The 7,204-nt window shown below is 49.1% G+C and overlaps 1 protein-coding gene and 1 long non-coding RNA gene across 3 annotated transcripts in view; one reads left to right on the top strand and one right to left on the bottom strand.

Moving 5' to 3' along the window:
• Positions 1–1,108: 1,108 nt before the first annotated feature.
• The window catches only part of TNFAIP3 (TNF alpha induced protein 3), an 83,324-nt gene continuing 77,228 nt past the window's right edge, over positions 1,109–7,204 (top strand). For both annotated transcript variants that reach the window (XM_029596484.1, XM_029596485.1), the window contains exon 1: positions 1,109–1,248. The gene's annotated coding sequence lies outside the window, so the exon portion shown is untranslated. The remainder of the gene's footprint in view (positions 1,249–7,204) is intronic.
• Positions 4,776–6,363, bottom strand: LOC115088329. The gene is made up of 3 exons (XR_003855751.1): positions 6,275–6,363; positions 5,795–5,867; positions 4,776–4,916 (listed from the first exon to the last, which is right to left on the bottom strand). It is a non-coding gene; the product is annotated as an uncharacterized LOC115088329 (long non-coding RNA).

The following is a 7,204-nucleotide window of genomic DNA, read 5'->3' as shown; positions in this document are numbered from 1 at the left end:
TATTTAATTCTGTGTTCAATCGGTAACCAATGTAGTTCCGCTACGGTTTCGGTTATGTGGTCCCTCCTCCTTTTTCCGGTTAGTATTCTAGCTGCTGTGTTCTGAAGTATTTGAAGAAGATCTTCTGCTCTATTGTCCCTTGTCAGGAAGGGTGGGGGGAATATGACAGCACCAGCAGTGCCCAGGGACAGCAAAATCCTAAATCTGTCACTGCCAGGCATTCCTTGATGGTGAGAGGGAAGCACCATGCCTGGCATTTGGGGGTTCCAGAGAAAGGTCTTACTAAGAGGTGACAAGCACCCAACCGTCGGCCTTCAGGTCGGATGACAAAACCTAAAAGAAAGCAGTGCAGTATTTACGAGAAATGCATGCCAGAGCGGCAATACTCGCACGCTTAGCAAAAACAGTTAGGGGGGCAATTTTCAGACTGCCTGCTTTTCCCCATAGACTTTGCCCCTAGCTCCAAACAGAAATGCCACGCGTACTTTCCCTTGGAAACCCGCCGCTTGTATTTGCAGGTAGATTTTACAAGGGAAAACAAAAAAGCACATAGACCTGAAAATACCAGCCGCACATGTTATTTCCTGATCCTGCCCAGACCCCCGCCTCCCACTCCAGGAACGCCTCCTCTACAGGTGCATGTCTGGTGGAACGGCGCGTTTACCCCTAGCCCTGCTGAGGAATGGCAGTTTTCAGACAGGTAAATCGCCGTCTCCCTACGTGTCACGGCCTCGAACGTCCTCCTCGCTTCTCGCAAACCGGCGGGCCCCGCGGCTCTCCCAGCGGCTCCCCCTCCCAGAATTCCGTGCACCTCCGGGAGCGGCGCAGCAGCGAGGAGAGAGAGAGAGAGAGAGAGCCAAACTGCGCCCCACCCCCCACCGCCCAGGCGCGCCCCGAAGATTCAGAGGTCACGCTTCGCGAGACGATGTCGCGCACTCCGCCGGCCGTGCCAGATGGGTTCTGAAGGGGGGGTGGGGGGGTCCGCTCCCACGAGACGAGGGCGGTGACAAAATGTAAAGGTCACGGGTCAAAACCGCAAGCCGGGGGGGGGGCCGGCAGGGCTTCGGCTCTTGCCTTCTTGGGTCGGCCGCTCGGTCACGGTGCTGCGGGGCTCCGTCCTTCTTCCCCTCCCCCCACCGTGGCAGTGGGCGCCTTTGCCTTTAACGCCAGTGAACCGACTTGAAAGCAAACAGTTCCGAAGAGTGTTTGTAACCAACTGTCGCAGCCCGGCGCCGCCTCTCCTCCACGGTAAGTCAGCTCCCACGTTTTGTCCTGTAAAGCGCGGCGCGGCTCCTCTCCGCCGTTCGTTTACCAGACCGGCCTCCGACATTTTAAGAGATTTGAGAGAATCAGATGGAGTCGCTAAATAAGAGACTTGCCTGCAAGCTCTCTCTCTCCCCACACCCCCACCACTTCCCTCGCCCCCGTGTTTCTACTGAAAAGGGGAGGGGGGGGGTTGGGAGTGGGGGGGAGGGGATGGGGTGGGACCGGCAAGACCTACCCCAAAATTTAAAAAAAAATAATAATTCTGCTACAGCAGCGCTGCCAAGCTACCCAGTCCCAGGAGGGAGATTTCAAATCCGGTCCCGGGTTTCTGGCGGCCCTGGTCCTGATACATCAGGACTATAAAACGCCACCCTGCTTTGGCATGTAAGTTCAGAACCAGCGCCGGTCCAAAAAAAAAAAAAAAAGAGTCCCCCCCCCCCCGGACCCTGGGTAACTTGGCAGCCCTGCGGCAGGGCTCAGAAAACGTACTGCAGGCTGAGGAGGCATCCACATCTGAGGCTTTTATCTTTTCTAAACCTGTCCGTGGAGAAACCCGCGTCCCGTGGGCCTGTTTCTGTAAGATCGGTGCAGCTCCTGCAGTGGCAGCTTAGATAACCCGTGTAAAAAAAAAAAAAAAAAAAAGGAAGGGTCGCAGTAGAGATTGCAAAGGATTCAAAGAGAGCGAGTGTCACTGTGTATGGACAGGGTGTTCTACTGTCTGAACCTGATGAAAGCGATATAAAAACAGACGTTCCGCAAACAAAAATAACCCCCCCCCCCCCCCCCCATTGTGCCAGCTTTAATCAAGATAAAGGTGCCAAAGTTCCTCTGATCTGCTGACCTTTGCTATGACTGCTACAGATGGCAGATTATGTTTTAAGCAGAAGGAGGGCGATATCCCTGAGCAAAAACTGCCTTTCTGAAAACTGCCCACCCTGTAGGCAGGTAAAAGGTAGGTGGGGGTTAGATCGGGGGGAAGGGGTGTACATTTGTGGGAGTGAAAAAAAACCACAAACCATCCTACAGAAAAAGCAGGTTCACGCCTCTGCAGAAACTTTTCCCCCCCCGCGGAAAATTTCCAAGGGAAAGCACGCGGGGACTTTCTCTTCGAGAACTTGTGCAAAATCCACTGGCAGAGGTAACCACGGACTTTACAACCACTCACATAGTTTTTAAAATTGCCACCCAGGGCCCTGCAGTCATGGCCGCAAGTCCATGCTCAGAGTTTTCCTTTGAAAATTCCATCAGAGTGCAAGATATCCACCGTGGTCCTCAGCAGGTGGGTCGGGAAGTCCCGGGAGAGAGGAGATAGGGTAGGAGAAAAAGTAAGGGAGGGCACATATGATGGAAGAAAGCATGAGAGAGGACACAGGGTATGGGAGAATGAGTGAAACAGAAGGAGTGGGAGAATCAGAGAGGGCATAGGGATAAGAGGAGTGAAAGAAGGCCAGCAAGATGGAGGAAGGAAGAGAGGCACAGGGAGTGGGAGAATGTGAGTGGGGAGCACAGAGGTTGGGAGAATAAATGAAAGGGCACAAAGAGAGGAGGTGAGTGGAAGGGTAGTGGGAAAATAAGTGGTGGGAATAGAGGATGAGAGAGGGACCATTTCCCCACTCATTTACCAACCTCAGGGTGCAGAAATGATAAATGTCACCAAGTGTGCAAATAACAGAATAATAGCAAATAACAGAAATATTTCTAATCCTTTCTGTGGGGTCAAGGGTCATAAAAGTCCATCATGGGTCCTTCTTCAGCAGCTGGCTAGAGGGACTTTCCTGGCTGCAGATAAGGTTCCTCTCCTCCTCTAATGGGCCAAAGTATGACAGAGAAGTGCTGGTGCACTCCATCCCAGATCAGGCCCTGCCCGGGAGCAGGCTCATTCTCAAAGCTTTTAGAAATGGGCTTTTAGAAGTTGCTCGCCCTATATGTGGATAAATTGGGCCTCTATGTGCCTACTTTTATACCAGCAGTGAGCAGAGGCGTGCCCAGGGGCAGGATTGGGAAGGGCATTGCACTTACACGCACACGTTTGAATATTCAAGAGTACAGTATGCGCATCATTTTTCTCAGGAAAACCACCCAGACAATTTAGCAGATGTAAATTTGAGTGGCCAGTTTTTCTGGGATCATTTTCAAAGGGCAAGCATGTGCATATTTTCACTTTGAAAATGAATGTAAAATCTGGGAGTGAAAATAGCCTGCAGAATTTGCACCAGAGGGGGCAGTTTTAAAATTACCCTCAGTGGGTAGCCGATAGCAAAGCCCAATGCCTGCTGGATATGAATGTGAAGCACTGCGAGTTCACACAGGAAGGAGCTCACTTTTCATGGAGGCTTGGGTTTTTGTTTCCAGAACAACTACCCTGATACAGATTATTGGCTCAATCGTTTACAGCAGTAATATCAAAACCAATGTTGTTTAGATTATTCATTAAATGCAATCATTCAGACCCACTAGAGGTTTGTAAAAGACTACTGGAGAAATATTGGTCTGGCATGATTTAACTACAGTGGATCTTATCTGGAGGTAGATGAATGGATTAGATAGTGATTTTCAAACTTTTTTTCTCAGGACCCAGTGGAAGGAAATCAGTCGTACCTCTTTCCCTATTCCATATCCTTACACCCCACTGCACCCCACTCCCTCCTTTCCCCAGCTCCCACTGCTCATTCTGACCCTTTTTCCCAGCCCCCAGCCCCCTGTCACTGTCACCCCTTCTCCAACCCCCTTATAGTCATTCCCTCCCTTTCCTAGCCCCCACCTGCTCATATCCCCACCCCCACTAATCATTCTACCTTCCCTAAAGCCTCAAACCAAATCAATAATTCAGACAGCCTATGCATAGCTTAGGCCAGAGGTTCCCAAACCCGTCCTGGGGGACCCACCAGCAAGTCAGGTTTTCAGGATGCATGCAATGGAGGTAGTGCATGCAAATTTATCTCATGCATATTCATTGTGGATATACTGAAAAGCCAACTGATTGGGGGTGGCTTAGACTAGTACGACACATCAAACCTCTCCCAGTCCACAGTGATTTTCGAACTGTCCTACAAGCCCTATTCTGATGGGCGTTGACTACTGCAACTCTTTATATGTTAACCTTCTGCAAAATTGTCTAAGATCTCTACAATTAGTAAAACGTCTGCTGCTAGACTATTCACCAATACACACTTTCGTGAGCACATCATACCAATCATTGAAACTCTTCATTGGTTACCAGTCAAAGGGCGTATAAAATTCTGGTAATAGTCCATCATCTGCTGCAAATGTCACTAGCCCACGGATGAGTTTAATTTTACCCTTCTCTGTGCCCATAATAAACCTTGGATCAGTTGCTCCATTTCTCCTTGACATTCCAGCCGTAAAGCACGCCAGACTCGCAGTCACAAGAGAGAGAGCCTTTTCGTCACAGGACCAACTACCTGGAACACAATCCCATTAGCAACACGCTCATTAACAAACCCCAAAGAATTCAAGAAAGCTCTAAAAACTTTATTTACTCAGGCTTTGCAAGTAGACGTTTCTTCCTCAGGCAGTGCCTCTCCCAGTCAAGCTCCAGACTGAAGCAATGGTTACTGATTTATATTCATTTTTTTTATCTTATCAATGTTTCTTTGTCTCTCATCTGGGTATGTTTTCTATGTAACCTGCTGGATAGAAATAATTTTTTTAATAATCCCTTCCTTCTCAGCCCCTGCCGCTCACTGTCCCCTTCCATCCCCAGCTCCCACTGCTCACTCTCCCTTCCTCCTCAATCTCCTTGTTCACTGTCACTCTCTCCTTTCCCTAACCTCCACTTTTGATGTATCCTCCTGGTTCAGCCCCTTGCTTACTGTCACCTCCTCCCTTCCCCATCCCCAATGCTAACTTTTACTCTCTCTCTCTCTCTCTCTCTCTCTCTCTCTCTGTCACCCACTCCCTTCCAGCTCTTAACTCAGCAGGGCTGCCTTAGTGCCTCCGAGTCCTCCTCTTCAGCAGCAGCCCTGACGGCCAGCTACTAGCCTCCTGTTCTTCATTTCTCATCCCTTGTGGTCACTGCTAATGCTGATGCAAAAATTGGAGAATGTTCAGCCTGTGGCTGCTGCTGCTGCTTACGCCTACACTGAGCCTTCATTATCACTAGCACAGCACCAACACTGAACCCACCCCTGACTTTTCCACAGCAATGCTGGCTATGCCTCCTCCTCCTCTGCCCACTGGCCCCGAGCAACCAGTAAAATGCCCTAATTGGGTAGACCTGAGTGCAAAGTGGGTGGGCCACAGCTTCCTGCCTCTCCAGAATAGCTGGAAAGAGTGCAGGTGCAGGGCTAGAGCTATGACCCAATAGTACTGGGTCATGACTCTGAGTTTGAAAAACCACTGGACTGGAACAGTGTTTCTTAAGGTCATGAATATGCATGAGATAGATTTGCATGTCCTGTTGTTCCTTCCAGGCTTATTGATCAATGCCTATACAGTGCATACTGAAAAAAAAGAAAGATCTAGAAGTGACATAATTCATTATGTTGAAAAATAATTGAATACTTACTACTCCTACCGTTCATTTATATGGCGCTACGAGATGGACGCAGTGCTGTACAGCCACATGTGGAGTTTACAGTCTAGCCAAGATAAAGACAAGACAAATAAGTGCTTGGGAAGAACCAGGGATAAAATGTAAAGCTTCAAAGGTGAATTTCTAACGAGATAAAGAATTGAGTTACAAATCTTCTGTATAGTAGAGTGCAATTCTCAAAGCCATTTCCGAGCACATAACACTCTGGCACGCAGAAATGAGTCCCGTTTTAAAAACTTTCAATTTATCATTTTCAAAATAAAGAAAGAATAAAGAAAATTAGAGATGATGATAAAGTTCAAGTATAAATACAGGAAAATAACCAAAAGGAAATATTACGTCCAAAATGATGCTGTCAAACTCGCATTTTGTCCTGAAAAAATGGGAGAGTCAAGTAAGAAAAAGCAGCTGATGTGCAATTTACTGTGTAAAAGGGAAAATAAAAAGCCAAACCTGCAAGGGCGTGACATGGAAAAGAAGATGGGGGGGTCTTTGACATGGAAAAGGACATGCGTGGGGCCGGCCCAGGCGTAGCTTTCTGAGCAGAGGCCTTCCTGGGGCGGGAGTAACACTTCCGCACGTACCCACGTACAGGGGGGCGTACCCGCAGGATGCCCTGCTGGGGAAAGCACCCGCGCGGACACGACTTCTCCGGACTCACTCGTCAAAGGACATTTCTTTTCCCCCTTGACAGCTGACGTAATGTTTGTGGGGGAAAGGTATCTTTACACTTCTGCCCAGCGGTTCCCGTGCTGCCCTCTAAATGGGTAACTTTTGTAAAACTGCCAGCGCTGATTCGCAGTCAGTTACCCACCGACTCCTCCATTTTTCAAAGGGAAAGCACTCGTGTACTTTCTCTTTGAAAGCTACCCCAGGAAAGCTACCCGCGCTCGTGCACCACCTGCTAGGTTGCGTGGGTAGTTTCTCTCAGGCAAATTGCTTCCGTGCTTTTGGAAATCACTCCCCGACCCTGTCTCTGGGAAGGCCTCCTCCTACCGCAGGTAAAAGTGCATCGATGGAGGGCTTAGGTGCACACAAGGAGGGAAATTGTCGGAAGTCTATTTTTTGCTGATAAAGCGCCATTTTATCCAGGGAAACGGCTTTGAAATTGCCCAGCGGGGGTTACCCTCCCTCCGGGCCATGTCCAGAAGCCATTTGCCCAGATAAAAGGGCTGCAGCTAACACTAGGTTTTACCCACATTCTGCAGAGGAATTGCTAAAGGGAGGTGGTCTTAGGTCAGGGGAGATAACAACAATGTGCGTGCTGTAGTGCTGCATTTTCAAATGTAATGGCCCTCTGGGGTTCATTACCACTAGTGCCCTTAGTTTAACTCCTTTAGCTAGGGACGGAGAGGTGGAGATTGTGGGGAGGTACCACTCGGT

Source organism: Rhinatrema bivittatum, chromosome 3, assembly GCF_901001135.1.
Source record: "Rhinatrema bivittatum chromosome 3, aRhiBiv1.1, whole genome shotgun sequence".
Taxonomy (NCBI): domain Eukaryota; kingdom Metazoa; phylum Chordata; class Amphibia; order Gymnophiona; family Rhinatrematidae; genus Rhinatrema; species Rhinatrema bivittatum.
This window is presented reverse-complemented; position numbering and strand designations above follow the sequence as displayed.